This window comes from Phacochoerus africanus, chromosome 6 (assembly GCF_016906955.1).
Source record: "Phacochoerus africanus isolate WHEZ1 chromosome 6, ROS_Pafr_v1, whole genome shotgun sequence".
NCBI lineage: Eukaryota > Metazoa > Chordata > Mammalia > Artiodactyla > Suidae > Phacochoerus > Phacochoerus africanus.
In genome coordinates, this window is record NC_062549.1 from 120,579,021 (window position 1) to 120,596,209 (window position 17,189).

At 36.8% G+C, this 17,189-nt stretch overlaps 1 protein-coding gene across 2 annotated transcripts in view; it reads left to right on the top strand.

Moving 5' to 3' along the window:
- DPYD (dihydropyrimidine dehydrogenase) overlaps positions 1 to 17,189 on the top strand; it is a 787,163-nt gene that overhangs the window by 291,028 nt on the left and 478,946 nt on the right. The window lies entirely within an intron of this gene.

The window sequence follows — 17,189 nt, forward strand, 5'->3', positions numbered from 1 at the left end:
AACACCTGCAATTAAACCCATACCTGACACTCAGTGACCTAGTTATGATTGCAAAGTTCCTTGTGACAGTAACGTTTCATGTTTCAAATGGGCTGTAGTCAAGGTGAAAGATAATGAAAATTTGATTTGATAGTAGCAGCAGGAGTGGAAAAGATGAATGAAAGAGAAAGGGCAGAGGTGAATCATTTACTAATGATTGGCAAGTTATCAAATATATGAGTTGGAAAAAATAGAGGAGCATCTGAGGAGACTTTTGTTTCAGGATCCTATTGTACACCTATTGGTTTTGGTTAGGACATAGTATTTGGACAGTGTAATCATTTGAGTATTTTATTAGGAAAACAAATATAGAGTAAACTCACATATCTTTATTTTCAGAAGAAGTCATATAACTATACAAAAGTACTATGCAGATATAACATAGTCTGATAACGACTAGTTTGTCTTTTTAGGGCTGCACCCATGGCATTTGGAGATTCCCAGGCAAGACATCGAGTGATATAACATAGTCTGATAACGACTAGTTTGAGATACCCTTTCTTTGGCTTATTCATAGAAATTATAAAAATGTAGCACTGTTGAATGAAATTATGCTGAATGGTTTAGTACACATTATAATGTGGAAATGTCCTTCTGTTTTTGAAAACATGTGCGATCCTGAGTTTAAAGTTCTTTACTTTCAGTGAGAAACACATGCTGTGTGAGTATATAGTATACTAGAATAAACATTGTATTTTATACTGTTTTGTTGTTTTCTTCATGGCCCTATACCTAGTATCTCACCTCCAGGGAATGTCTTTTATTTCTAATCAGGTAAATATTTGGGCTCTGTGCTCCCATTGTTTTCGGTGAACAAACATAAGGTTTACTTAGAATAAAATGTATAAATTCATGCTAAAATTTAAGAATAATATATGTGAATTTAATTTTCTTTATTTGTGAAAAGGACGCCAAAATATTTAAATTTATATTTTCTAGTAAGTTAGCTCACATTTCTCCTGGAAGTCCTCAATAATATCAAAAACATCTGAACTCCTATTTTTCAGTAAAATCAGAATATGCATATTATTGTTGTACTCCAAGGTATGTTTGGAACTGTCAGGAGCTGCTTAAATCATTCTAAATGTAATAGTTTGCATCTCCTAATCCCAAACTCCCAGTCCATCATACTCCCTCCCCCACTATGGCAACCACAAATCTGTTCTCTATGTTTGTGAGTCTGTTTCTGTTTTGTAGATAGGTTCTTTTGCACCATATTTTAGATTCCATATATAAGTGATATCATGTGGCATTTGTCTTTCTCTTCCTGACTTAGTTCACTTGGTATGAGAATCGCTAGTTGCATCCATGTAGTTGAAAATGGCATTATTTCACTCTTCTTGACGGCTCAGTAGTATTCCATTGTATATATATATACACCATGTCTTCTTAATCCATTCATCTGTCATTAACCATTTAGGTTTTTCTGTATCTTGGCTATTGTGAATAGTGCTTCTATGGGTGCATGTATCTTTTTGAATTGTAGTTTGGTTTGAATATATGCCCAGGAGTAAGATTGGTGGATCATATGGTAGTTCTAATTTTAGTTTTCTAAGGAACCTCCATACTCTTTTCTATAGTGGTTGTACCAATTTATATTCCCCCCAACTTTATAGGAGGGTTCCTGTTTCTCCACACCCTTTCCAGCATTTGTTATATGTAGACTTATTAATGATGACCATTCTGAGCAGTATGAAGTGGTACCTCATTGTAGTTTTGATTTGCATTTCTCTAATAATTAGTGATGTTGAGCATCCTTTCATGTGCCTACTGGCCATCTGTGGTCTTCTTTGGAGAACTGTCTATCTAGGTCTTCTGACCATTTTTTATTTGGGTTGTTGGGTTTTTTGTTTGTTTGTTTGTTTTGTTGTTGTTGTTGTAGTTTGTCTTTTTAGGGCTGCACCCATGGCATTTGGAGATTCCCAGACAAGACATCGAGTGAGAGCTGTAGCCACCGACCTATGCCACAGCGATAGCAGCGATAGCAATGCAAGAACCAAGCCACATCTGTGACCTACACCACCGCTCACTGCAATGCTGGATCCTTAACCCACTGAGTGAGGCTGGGGATCCAACCTGTGTCCTCATGGATGCTAGTCAGACTTGTTTCCATTGAGCCACCATGGGAACTCTGGGTTGTTAGTCTATTTGTTGTTGAGTTGTGGGAATTGTTTTTATACTTTGGTGATTAAACCCTTGTATGTTGCATCATTTTCAACTATTTTCTCCCATTCTGTAGGTTGTCTTTTCATTTTTGTTTATGGTTTCCTTTGCTGTGTCAAAGCTTGTAAGTTTGTTTAGGTCCCACTTGTTTATTTTTGGTTTTATATCTATTGCCTTGGGAGACTGATCTAACAAAACATTTGTTCAGTTTATGTCAGAGAAAGTTTTACCTGTGTTCTCTTCTGGGAATGTTATGGTGTCATGTCTTATGTTTAAATCTTTAAGCCATTTTGAGTTTACTTATTTATCTTGCTTTTTAGGGCCACAGCAGCATATGGAGGTTCCCAGGCTAGGAGTCGAATCAGAGCTGTAGCTGCTGGCCTACACCACAGCCATAGCAATGCAGGATCTGAGCTGCATCTGGGACCTATACCATAGCTCACTGCAATGCTGGATCCTCAACCCACTGTGCAAGCCAGGGATAGAACCTGCATCCTCGTGGATGCTAGTCAGATTGAAGCACAACGGTAACCCTGAGTTTATTTTTGCATGTGGTGTGAGAGTGTGCTCTAGGTTAATTGATTTACATGCAACTGTCCAGTTTTCTCAGCACCACTTGTTGAAGAGACTGTCTTTTTCCCCTTTTATATCCTTGCTTCCTTTGTTGAAATTTAATTGACCATAGGTGTCTGGATTATTTCTTGGCTCTCTATTCTTTTCCATTGATCCCTATGTCTGTTTTTGTACCAATACCACACTGTCTGTATTACTGTAGCTTTGTAATATCGTCTTAAGTCTGGGAAAATTAACACCTTCTGCTTCATTTTGTTCCCTCAGGATTGCTTTACTCTATAGCCCAGGCACCTGTATCCAATCACCAGGGATAGACCATGATGGAAAATAATATACACACAAAAAGAATATATGTATACATATGTATGAGTAAGTCATTTTGCTGTATTGCAGGAATTAGCACAACATTATAAATTAACTATATATATTTTTTAAAGGGAGTTCTCTTGTGGCACCAGTGTTGTTACTGGATTGGTTCACTACTGTGGAATAGGTTTGATCCACGGCCCATGCACTTCCACACGATGCGGGCACCGTCAAAAAAAATAATTAATTCATTTATTAATTAAAGTGATTATCTTAGGTTTTTTTAAAATCTGCTTAAATAAGATAAAAATTGTAGAGGAGAAAGTGAAAAAAAAGTAAATAAAGGGTCCTGCAATGCCCAGAAGAGATAGATCTCAGATAACATGACACTTTACCCTCTTTTGCATTAATAAGTGTTGGAACTGGGATGTGCAATGCTGGTAGGAAAAAATAAAAACAACAAAAAAATGACCTTCCTTTACTTGATCTTGTTCAGAAAAACAGAGTAGGTGAACTTACTCAAGGAATCTTACACACAGAAAAAGCCATATTTGCAGGAAGCAGTCTGTGTGTGAATATGCAAAGGAGACCCTTTGGGTTAATAACGTTGAAAAGCTACCTTCTCTTGCTGCCTAACCATCCTCTACAGGACTATCCTATAAATAACTGGTCTAAACAAAGGCAGATAATTAGGTAATGAGTAATAAGATATGTTATAGCAGTAAAACAAAAATATTATAAGAAAAGTTGTGAGAGAAAGCAAGTACATTTACCAACAGATGAATCACATTCCTAGAAACATATTGTAATTGAATATATGAGAACAATGACTACATCTTTTGCTATTTATTTAAAACAAGAAAATTTAGTGTAGAATCACCTCTATGAGGAAAAGATATAAAGCACAAATCCCAGAACCAAGGCATAAAATAGGAGGAGCTAGAAAATGAGTGGCAGAATACAAGAAAAATGCCAAAAAAAAAAAATAACATGGTCACTGAAATAAAGACAAAATGGAAGAAGCATAAAATGAATAAAGATTACAAAGCATTGTGAAGGACATTAAATATGGAAGTGAGAAAAGTGAAAAATTATATGGATAAAGGGCAAGAATCGAAAGAGAAAATAACTATAAAAAAACAGTCAAAAGAGGTCCAACATAAACATAATCGGAGTTCTTCAGAAGGAAATTCTCTTCCTCCAATGGGACAGAACAAATATTTGAAGTAATAATTCCGGAAAAGTTCTGTGAATGAAATTAAAGGTTTTAAATTATAGTTGAAGGCTTGCCAGCAAAACTTACTCTGGGGTACTTAAGACCATGAAAAATACCAGGAAAGTTATTGGATTTTTAAAGAAAAAAAAAAACATCTTTGGGGGAGTTCCCGTCATAGCTCAGTGGTTTACAAACCCAACTAGTATTCATGAAGATGGAGGTTGTATCCCTGGCCCTGCTTAGTGGATTAAAGATCCAGTGTTGCTGTGAGCTATGGTGCAGATGTAGCTGGGATCCTGCGTTGCTGTGGCTATGGTGTAGGCAGGCAGCTACAGCTCTGATTTGACCGCTAGCCTTGGAACCTTTACATGCCATGGGTGAGGCCCTAAAAAGACAAAAAAAAAAAAAAAAAAAGGTCTTCTGATATTTAGGGGAAAAGATCATGTCACATTTAAAAGAAAAATATTATACTGGCTTTATACTTCTCTGCAGTATTATTCTAGAGCAGAAAACATTGAAGCAATACCTACGTGATAGTCAAGGAAAGAAAGTTTGATTCAAGTATTTTATATTCAGCCTAACTGTTCCTCACGTATAAAGTCTACAGACAAACAACTTTGAACATTGAAGAACTCAGGAAAGATTGTTTTCAGGAGACCATTCTTGGTAAAACTATTATAATCAGAGATGTTGGATGCTGGCCCAAGTTAGTGAGTGTTGCAAATATACTGAAGAAAGAAGTCTAAAACAAATGTGGGGATCACGGTGACAGAACAGAACATGAATGATATGTGCTCTGATAATGCTGAAATGATAAAAATAATAGAAATGGGAAGGAAAAGTGGGAAAGGATGTGGGCTTTTTCTTTAGTAGCTAGGTAATCCTTCATAGCTGACCAAGAAGCTCAATAAAAGTATAAGCAAACTGAACAGTGTAATGGAAATACATAAGGATGAAAGGGCCATGGACTAAAGGCCTGTAATGGAGAATGGATGTTCGGGGAAGAAATCTTATCTATTTAATGTTAGGGAACTGTAGATGCTATCTAAAATATAAATAGATTGAGGGTATTATATTATTTTTGTAAAAATGTCGAAAGAACTACCAATGTAAAAATTTTAAAAAGCAGCAGACCAAGTGGTAAAATATATAAAAGCCAGCAAATACTATGACTAAGCTGACCAATTCTGTTCATTTTATTGATTATGTCATAAAAGGCATAAGACAAAACAAAGACAAATCATCGTAGATTGCATCTTAAATTCTGTCTTCTCTTTAATAAATACATCTCAAACAAAGTGATTTGGGAAGGTTGAAATGAAAGGATGGTAATGTTACGTTAGAGAAATGAAACAAAAGTAAAGCAAGGGTTTCGATGTTCATAACAGACAAAGGCAAAGTGAAATTCAGGTCAAAACAATAAGCTGAGAAAGAGAAGCACATTTGTTTTCTTTTTTCTTTTCTCTCTCTCTCTTTTTTTTTTTTGCTTTTTAGGGCCACACCCTTGGCATATGGAGGTTCCCAGGTTAGGGGTTGAATCAGAGCTATAGCTGCTGGCCTACAGCAGCCACAGCAACACCAGATCTGGGCCTCATCTGCAACCTTCACCACAGCTCAAGGCAATGCAGGATCCTTAACCCACTGAGCGAGCCAGGAATCAAACCCTAGCCTTCATGGATACTAGTTGGATTCATTACCACTGAGCCACAACAGGAACTCCAAAGGGCACTTTCTAATAGCAAATGCTGATAATCACAATGAAGATACAGCAGTGATGAAAATCTGTGTAGTGTTAGGAGCAAATTTCCAATAGGCACACAACTAGGAGGAAACGTATTTCACCATTCTCAATCCAAGCAGATCAGTTGACAAAAGTGAGATAGACTTAAATAACATAATAATCATTTGCTAAAACGCATGAATAAAACTCTGTATCTTGAAATTGAAAATACATCTTCCTTTAAGGCACCCACAGAAAATTTTTAAATGACTATGTATTATGCTACAAAGAAAATCTCAATAAATTTTCAAGAATGAATGTAATACTGATCATATTGTAACAATATATTAGTTAGCTGATGTATGGTAAAACAATCAAGAAAGTCACTTAAGGGAAGACAAGGGAAGGAACTTTCTCTAAACTACTTTTGGGTCAAGCAGGAAATACTTATTATATTAAGAGCATTTGTAAAAATAAAAGGGAGTGATGAAAATTCTACATGTAAAATCCAGTGGAATACGATTAATTGTAGCCTTAAATGAATTTATCAACAAAATAAAATGAATAAAACAAAGATTTAAACTTCTGACCCTCAGAAAGTTAGGTTAAAAACAATAATTTAAACTGAGAAAAAAATGAAAGAAGCAATTCATAAAGATAAACTCAGAAATTAATGACTTAAAAAATAGAAAATGGAATTAAAAATAAATCTGATAGCTAGTCTTTGGATATAAAACCAAATAATTAGCCTAATTAGGAAAAGTGAAAAAGTGAAATAAGATTCATGAACTATGAACTCTGAGCACTAAATAACTATACATGACAGAAAAAAGTGAATCAGAAAGAATTCTTTGTAAAGCTCAACTCAAATACATTTGAAATGGATAATCTTTAGTAAAGTAATATTTACCAAAACCTACCTCAAAAAGAGAGTGAATTGATTTTCACAAAGAAACATAAAAATATGTCAGTTTCTTTTGAAAAAGTACGAGGTTCAATAATTTTCATAAGAGAGCAATTCCATTATTATTTAAATTGCTTGGAAAATAAGGAACACTTCTAAACTTTTTCTTATAATGTTCATAACTTTTATGCCAAATCTGACAAAAATTATCCCATTTCCCCCAGAAGGAAAAAAAACCTGACAACCCTCATACCAATTTTATCAATCTCATTTGTTAATATTAATGCAAAATATTAAATGAAATTTACCAAGGAGACTCCACCAACATATTTAAAGAGTAATACACGAGGAAAAGCAAGCTTATGATAGAATGTAAGGGTTGTTCAACATTAGGAAAAGCTAGCAATGTATCATATTAATAATACCATATTAATAAGCCTAAAGAGAATACGATAATTCCCATCAAAGTTGGGAAGTCATTGGACAAAGTCCAGTACTCATTACTGATTTTCGAAGAAAAACACCGTAAGATGCAATAGATATATTCTTAAGACAAATACATGTCTTAACGCAAATCCACTGTAGCATTTCTCTAATGGATCAACAGTATCGTCATTCTCAGTAAAGTCAGGACCAAGACAAGGGTGTGTCCTTTATTATCATTATCATTTCACATTTCCTGGAAGTAGTAGTCAGAACACCTTGGGAAAAGAAGGAAGATAAACATATAAGAATTGTATTGGTTGAGGGAAAAAAAAAATCTTTAATTCTAGATGAATACCAAAGAAAAATAACCAGTAACTTCCACAAAAATTTCACTAATACTGGGATTCAAAATTCGTATGCTGAGATCAGTAGCTTTTAAATATTCCAACAATTAGGTAATTCTAATTAACATTTTAGAAGATGTGGTGAAAGGAAAGAATGTATTTAAAAGAGCAATGGGGAGTTAAAATGTATTAGAAGAAACCTGAAACATCATTGGGCCTCATCAGTTAAAATAATATGGTATTAGTGCATGAAAAGAGAGCAGCGGAGTAGATCAGAAAAACCCCAGAAATAGACACAAATGCGTATAGAAATTTATTACATGTAAAATGTGGTATTCCAAATTGGTGTGGAAAAACAAGTTATCTATTACATGGTACTGGGGTATCCTCTGCAATAAAGTTAGATTTATGTTTCACATCCTACACTGATAGAATAACATGTTTCACAGACAATGACATAAAAATGACCATTAAACCGTTGAGAAAATGCTGAACTTTACTCATAATAAAATAAATGCAAGTTAACACTCCAGTGAGGTACCATTATTATTTATCAAATTGGCAGATTGTTGATGAGGATGTAAGAAAACATATTCTCATACAGTGCTTATCTCACATCAGTTCCACTTCTGAGAAGTTATTTTACACATAAAAAATGATGTGTCTACTAGTTTATTAACTGCAGGAGAGACTAGCTAATAATCAACAAATAAATTATGGTGTATTTATACAGTAGAATAAAGAATATTGAAGAAGCTTTTATACACCAGTGGAGAAATATCTCTGAGATGGATGAGCAAAGTGAAAAAAGTTAGTGTAAAAAGTATATGCTGTCATTTGTGCACCAAATAGGGCAATTGATATATTTATTTGTGTGTGCATGAACATTTCATATATACAGTGCTATCCAAAAAAGTTACAATGGGGGAGACAATAGGAAGGGAGACTTCACAACGTATCTTTTTATATCTTATCTTTGAACTATGTGAATGCATTACATATTTCAAAGTGTAACTTTGAAATATTTCCCTTTAAAAACATATGGTAAGTTTCACTCTGTAGTGCAGTATCCTCTGATACAGACACACAAATATTTACAACATGTGGAGCCTTGATAAGCAAGAGTAGAGAGCAATGGGAAGATATTTTCACATACTTTTTGGTAGTTATATAAAATTAAAACTTGATTGCACTTAGAGATCGAGGAGTTTGCATTTTCTAGTTCAAATTCCCCCATTTTATAGGCATAGAGGGGTCAGTAATAACGAATGTGTTTGCTGTTGTTATTCTCAGTGGTAGTTTTCTTTACCGAAGCTACTGCAGCTAGCTCAAGTAAAGAGTGATTCGTACTAAGTGTAGGACTCGAACTGTTGCCAGGTTTTATGGGAGGTAGAAAGCCTCGGGGATAGAAGTCAAGGCCTTCATTTCTGTGGAACACTCTTTTCTACCTGGTCTGTCTCTTTGTGTCTACTGCCTTCATCCCCTCCTTTTCTCTACAGCTTTCCGTGTGCTTATTGTACTTGTCTCCAAAAGGACTACTTACTGTTCCACGTTACAGATATAAATAAATTCCCTACTACAGACTGCGTATAGTGGTAGTTGAGTGGACTGGTCAGAGGTTAGGACCCGGATTAAGCATTCGTCGCCATCCACCCAGCTGTGTCCAAAGGAAGGGTCATGTGGTTTATTCCCAGTACAAGACTTGGGTGGGACAGGCTACGAGGTGCCGTATGTCTTTTCTATTCCATGCATGTTTGTTCAGTCATAATATTCATCTAAGAAAGATGGGAAAGCTAAACATTCACTTTTCAAATTGAAGAGGAAAAGTGGAAGCAATGTCTTCATAATAAGCATTTTTTGCTAGAAGGTCAGCTGCTGGGATCTCACTCTTTAAGGGGATTGACCTCTTAAAGTCCTAGCAGGCAAGAATAAACAAGATATTTAAACTAACTTTCAGACCTTAGAGCTAGAGCACCAGAGTTAAGTATGAGTCTCCCTTTCCTGTTATCACTCCATTGGCCTCTATGACGTTTCTGTAAAATGACCATTTTATTCACTTAGAAAAAAATTTTCCATGATGCATGGCTTCTTTGAAGGATCAGGAGTCTCAAGGCAGTGATAGCTGTTGCAAATGTATGGTCTGTCCTAACTTCTCCATGTCTTCCAGGGAACCAGTGACAGTGGCTAGCCCTTGATTTTGTTATGCAACCAGTAAAATTACAAACTCAGATAATCCTTTAACAGGAATAAATATGTAAATAAAAATATTTCTACCAGAGGCTGAAACCAATACTAAAAAAATCTCAAATGCCTCCAGGGGATTGGAAAATGCTCTTTTTCCTCCTTAGGAATTGCTTTTAAAAAGCAAATCAGGGAGTTCCCATTGTGGCTCAGTGGTTAACGAATCCGCTAGGAACCATGAGGTTGCAGATTTGATTCCTGGCCTCGCTCAGTGGGTTAAGGACCCAGCGTTGCCGTGAGCTGTAGTGTAGGTCACAGACACAGCTCGGATCCCACATTGCTGTGGCATAGGCTGGCGGCTGCAGCACCGATTGGACCCCTAGCCTGGGAACCTCCATATGCCACAGGTGTGGCCCTAGAAAATTCAATAAATGAATAAATAAATAAAAAGCAAATCAGCGAATTTGTACTCATTAAAATCTTCAACTCACTCTGTAACCTGACTTCGTTCATATATATTTAAACATTTTGATGAGTTGTCAGTTATATATGCAGACTAGATCAAGAAAGAGATTCTCTGATGACTCATTGCCCTTGGGTTGCTTTTGTTTTGATAGTTAACTCCTTATTTGTGGTATCATAAAAATACAGTTTCTGCCCCTATATTTCAGTCAGATTGAGCAGAATAAGAACCAGCTTTCACATGGCTATTGACCTTATCAGTGTCACTCAGAAATCATAGTGGCTAGTATAGGAATGTGAAGCGTCATCTAGTGATACATAGTGTCTTTGAGGATCTAATTTGGATGTAGTTTTTTAATGGATCTGAAGCCTCCAACAGGCTTCTTAAATTAACAATGAGATAAATTGGAATCAATGTCATAGCTGAAAATCTTTTTTCTTTGTTTACCTACCAATTATATGAAATTAAATATGGAGACATACACCACTGAAACTCAAGGACCCAGCTTCATAGACTATTTGTAAGACCACTGTCTTGTTTTTAATGAGACCATTGATTATTTGATACAGCGCATCACTTTAATGATCACTAGGAAGGGAGACTTTTTTTTAAAACCTTCAGAGAATTCAACTGTTTCTTATGCACACTTTTTAAAATGCATAAGGCTTGCCATTTCTTATTTCCAAAATTCATATAATAGATAAGAAAAAGATAGAATGGAAGGAAGCAACCAAATATATCAGCACAAAATGCAGTTAACATTGAGTATACAGCACAGCAGTTTTGTTCAGTGTCTGAGCCATGAGACAGTAGATAACAGAACATAATAGAACATTATTCTTAATTCAGTGCACATACATTTATTTTATGATAATAGCATTATCAATAAGAGGTAAGGAATGAGCATTTATTAAATGCTTATATAAATCAATCATATATAATGACTTTTTAAATCATTGTGGCAATCCTAGAATAGACAGTCTTATTCCCGTGTTATAAATGGGGAGAGCAATAGCTGCATCCCGGCCACCCCCAGCCCTTGGTTTGCAAACATATCACCCAAAAGATGACATGTCTGTAAACTCAAGGAAGAGGCTGCAGGCCCAGGAAGCAGACTCAGGCCTTTGCTGAAGGCAGCCCCCCCGCCACCTCCTAAGATGGAGAAGGGGACGTGTGGGCTCCAGGTAGGCACATAGCTTAGGCTCCACAGAAGACCTTACCCCTTGAGTACAGCAGAAGAACTGCTGGAGTGGCGCCTTCTGAAGTCCAGAGTCGGGGCCCAGAGAGCCTGGGCCTGAAAGCAGTGCTGCTACAGCCTCTCTCTTCAGAAACTGCTCACCCCGGATCTCTCCTTTGTGTCTTCACTTTTTGGAACACTCCATCCAAATAAACAGAGCATGGACTGAATCTTTCTTCTGGTTATTTGCATTTTAAGCCTTTTATCTCTAGCTATAGATTGAAAGGCTTTGTCTCCAGTTAAAGGAATTTCAGGCAATTGCAACTAGATGGAGATTAGATTTGGTCCTGAGGGGCTTCTCTTTGTCCCTAAAAATCCTGCTCTTGTCAGTTGTCCTCCACTCAGACATGAACAGGTTTCGTTCTGACACTGTTTTATAAGCCTTGTGGCGACCAACACACATGCCCAGTTTATCCACCAGTGTTAAATACTGTAAAACTATTTTCTCAAATACTGTAAAACTATTTTCTCTTTCTATTTTATTCTTGGAACTCCAAAGATATCTGTTAGTATCTTTCGTATCTTTTACCTGCTTATTCCTGTCTTTTTTCTCTCCCTTGGGAATGAATTTTTCAATATTATTACTATTATCTTTTGGACTATTATCTTCGGAGCAAGAGTTTTTCACTTATTTTTATTTTATTGATTCTATTTTATTTCCATTATTTTGTATCGATTATTTTTTTTCAAATCTGTTGTTTCATATTTAATTTTCCCCCTTTTTGTATCAGAAGTGATACCTTGTTAAGAAAGAACAATGTCACTTTCCATTCTGTGCATCCTCGACATACTTACTGTAATGTTTTTGTCAGTGTTCCATAAAATTAATTTATTTCTTGTTATTCATGTTTTGCACATTGACTTGGTTTTATTTCCTCGCATTAGAATCCTTTACAGCATCTACAGGTGTTTCTGCAGATTCATTTTTAATAGGTTTTAAAATTTTTCTGTTTTTTTACTTTTGTCTCTTTCCTCATCTATACCCTCTTTTCCCAATCTAGTGGTTCTGCAGTTTCCTCTGGGACTCTAGTGTTGAATGAAGTCTTTGAAGACGTTTGGGTCGACCAGCTGTCCTGGGCGACTCGATCCTGGGGACCAAGTGGCCGCCGGGTTGACCAGCTGTGATCACCCCAAAATATGCCACTTCGGCATAAGGATCACTTTGAGTAGAAAGCAATTTAAGAACCACAGATACAGGAAGAGTATTCTGCCCTCCCCTTATTTGCCCAAAGACGAGACATACATTTCTCTTTGTGGAAGTGCCCCCTCTTGTCATGCCCCTGCCCCACCAGGAAGGGAAGGGAAAAGGGACTCATCACCAGAGACTGGGTTCAGCACCTGAGATGAGTTTGTATGAACAGACCTTACCAAGATAGCACTTATCTTTATTAATTTCCTCCGTATATTTCCTAATCACTTTCCCATAATTTATCTTCCCTTGTTAAAAGTAGTTAAGTCTCAGTGCTTCTTTGGGTTTTGCATCTTTACTGTGAACTCCTGTGCGTGTAAATATTAATACAAACTATATGGTTTCTCTCCTGTTAGTATATTTCTCTCTTGTTGGTTGAGTTCATGAGCCCCAAACCTTGAATCTAAAAGGACAGAGGGAAAGGTTTTCTTTGTTGACATCTTAATAATAGTATATTTGAGGGATTTTTCCCTCAGTGATCAAATGTCTGAAGTGGTTTGATCCAACTACCCTCTCTAGGCCCATGTTTTGTTTTGTTTTTTGCCTTTTAGGGCTGGACTCACAGCATATGGAGGTTTCCAAGCTAGGGGTCTAATTGGAGCTGTAGCTGCCAGCCACAGCCACAGCCACAGCCACCTCAGATCCAAGCTGCATCTGTGACCTACACCACAACTCATGGCTTCGCCAGGTACTTAACCCACTGAGTGAGGCCAGGGATAGAAGCCTCAACCTCATGGCTCCTAGTCAGATTCATTTCTGCTGCGCCACGACGGGAACTCCAGCCCAGGTTTTAAAACATCCTAGTTCCAGTCAGTGGATTGGCAGCAGTTTTGGCCACTTTTCCTTGGCAAGTTAGCTCAACCCCAGACCTAGATTTTTGGGGGAAACGTGGTTCCAGATCCTCATCTCGTGTTTAGCTCCCTTTCCTTTATGAGGGCCTTACTGGTTTACATTTCTGTCTCATTTTCTGGTCCAAGGTGGTCTTCCTCCTATGTCTGACACTAAGCCTTTTCTGTTTTTTTTTGTTTTTTTTTCTTAATTCACTTACTGTTGGAATATTCCATCCTGATTCAGCATTCTTATTAGCATGTTTAACCTTGCATTTTAGATTTAACTTTCAGATCTCTTAAATATTTTATTATTTTTTTGAGGCTCTTAATCAAAACCATGTAATTAGCAAGAAAACCAAAGAAGGCTGTATGGCTTCAGCAAATTTTCTAATGTTAGAAAAGCAGGCCTCACCATTTTGTGTTAGAATCACTTACATTTTTGAAACTTGGATAGAAGCCAGGGGCATTTTTTGTTAGTAATATTCATGTTGTCTATATCCTTAGGCCTTCAAGACTAAATGAAGAATAACTAGAAATCGCAAAAATGTTGACTTCTCTGAAACCGTTTTGTACATTTCCCCTGAAAACAAAAAAAAAATAGCCCATCCTCAAACCTAGTTGCATGAATGTGATGACACCTGTACACAAATTTAAAATTCTGGGACCATTTTTATAAGACTAATGACAGTGAGCAACCATTTCGACAGAGAGCACCCCACCCAACGTCTGCGTTAGTTGAAATCGTGAAAGTCATTGGCGAGAACATTATTTGGCTTCAAAGTTGCCCAGTGAGAGTCAAACATGATGACTAGCAGTGGACATGTATGACTAATAATCCAAGAGATTATTTTTTCTCACGTGTTGTGTGTATTAAAATTTGTTAATCTCATTTATGTCCAGCCTTTGAGTAAGTTTGGCAGTGTGTCTGTGTATCTATCGTAGTATGACTAATTATATGTATTTATCATTTCATACACCTCACAGGAGACAGCAAGATTGGTCACTTGAGCAGCGTAGTACTGGGGCTGGTGGATAGCTCTAGAACACAAGATTACATTGCCAGAATGGCACTATTTATTAAGCTATGATAACGCTAATGTTCCTCTTTGATGTGTAGCATGTGCGACTCCAGCCGAACTTGTAGAGAGCCTTAAGGATGTTTCATTGAACATTTAGTATGGCAGCCAGCCAGAATACATTTAGCCTGAGCCCAGATGACGGGCTGGTAATGAGGTGGTGATTGATGACCACAGCTTCTTTATGAAAACCTGCTTGATATGCTGAGGGGGAGATGCGTTACCAGCTCTTTTCATTTCACTCCCTGTTATATTAGTTATTTTTGCTACAGAAGAAGCTACATGGGTTGTACTTAGGCACTCTTGGCATTACTTTTAGGTTAGAATTGAGAAGTGGCATGGGATTTTAGAAGTCCAACCCTGTAGCTAAATTTATGGATAATTCAAATCTCAATTTTAAAGAGGTCTTTAAAAATCATTTTTATAAAACTATAACTGTGTTATCCATAAAATGATCTAATATTCTTATTTTGTATCTTTTTAATGCTATAGTTTCTTGGACTCTTTTATCCCCCTACTGTATTAAAAGGATCTCTCTACAAATTTTTCCCTACCCTATAACTTTAAAGAGCAGACTTTTGCCCAAAATTGCAAATTGTGTTTCAAGAAAATTCCATTTTCAATTCTTTTTATATTTTAGTAGTATTTGGATGTGTATCCTTCTTCCTGAATAAAACATAGAAACTTGTTAATTCATGTCTATTTTTATACATGAAATTCCTTTGACTTGGTTCTGAATAGAGTATTCCTTACACACACTTTTTGGGGTCTATCTCTTTATTGCTTTATGCATTTGATCTCTTCATCTTTGTCAACATAAATCATTTCTCATGTTGGTTTCACATAAGCACTTATGATTGCAAAATGCCACTTGCTAGAATGACCACTTTCGTTGCCTGCTGACCTGGGACAAGGTGGAGCAAGGCTTGAGATTGACATTTCACCCTTAATAAATCTTACTTGTTGAAATGCCAGCAACAAATAGGTTTGCTAGATTGACAAGAGAAAATGAACTATGCTCTGAGCTGGCTTGATAGTGCCTGGCTGGGCTTTCAGTTTTGCCACTCAAAAGAGAGTTTGTGCCCTTTTTTTGACTTAAGAGTCCTTTAGGCTTGGACTGACTAACAGAATGCCCAGAACTTTTGATCCGAATGCCATCGCTGGGGCAGCTCAGATCATGACAGTTTGACGTGACTGGAGAATCCTTCTCGGATCCCCGTAACCCATGTTAGGCGTGGGATCAGCACAATGAGAATCAGTCAGCTGCTCTCACAGGCCTGTTATGTACCTGCTTTTTTCTTGTGTTTCAACTACCTCCATTTCTTCAATTATTGAAGTTATTATAGAACCTAGAATGAAACATATCGAGACAACAGGAGTATCAGTGTCCCAGTGAGGTTTGGTTTATCTCTTGAAGCTTTTGACAATACTGCTCATCAACAGGCTTTCTGAAGGGCAGGAAGCTGTATTTCCACCGTAATTCTTCACTTTACTCACCATCAAAAAATAGAAGGAAATAGTTGTACCAAGTGGAAGGCTTACGCCTTCCTCTTATAGAACTTATATTTTATTAATAAGTTGCTTACCACTATTACCACCAAACCATACTTTCTTACTGGAGATAAAGAAACTTGTTATTTACTGGGAAAAGTTTCTAGCAGCAAAAACTTGACCTGAGATGAATTATTTACAGGTTTAGAAGAAAGACTTGCTAAGTCAATGCTACAGCTGAGAAATAAGCCAACACTTTCTCCGAAACAGCTTGAAGCTGACAAAACACTAAGCTCCGAGGTCCTAGAGAAGCAGCAGTTCGGGGTCTTGTTAGCTTCAAGCGGCAGGAGAGACAATACTGGCAGAATGCTCAGAGGAAGGAACGAGCCCCCCAGGAGGAGGATGTAAAGGGAGCTAGAAATAGACTGGCTGAGAAGTCACGGAGGGTAGAGCAGCACCAGATTAGACACGTAAGAAACGGTGAGGCACATAAAGTATTCGAAGGGACTTAGGAAGCAAACAACCAAGCAAAAAACAGACAAAAGTAAGTGGTTAAAGAAGGAAAATGGAAATGAAATAAAGCAAGCCATACGGAAAACTTGAGGACAAACGACTGAAAAGGTGTTAAGTATAAGAATGCTACATTTACAGTGCCTTTATGTAGTGTTTTATAGCACATTTGTAGTATTTTATTCAATTCTCACACCCCTGGATGTAGATTTTATTATTCACGTTTTATAGGTGAATGATAAAATTTAAAAGATTTGTATAAATCAAGGTGTTGTCTAGATCCTAATTTCCAAAACTATTTATAGAGTATACTGAATATATTGATCTTGGACAAAAGATTGCTAACATTTGGAATACATTTTTGTCATTTAAAGGGAAGGGGGCACTACTTTAAGCAGGATTCTCAGAAACGGTGTCCCTGAGGAGAGTCATTTGAGTAACTGAGCTCTGTGTGGGCATCAGTCATGCTGGCTTCACTGCGTTTGATAAAACACGGCTGTACCATCCAAAGGAAGGGGCCA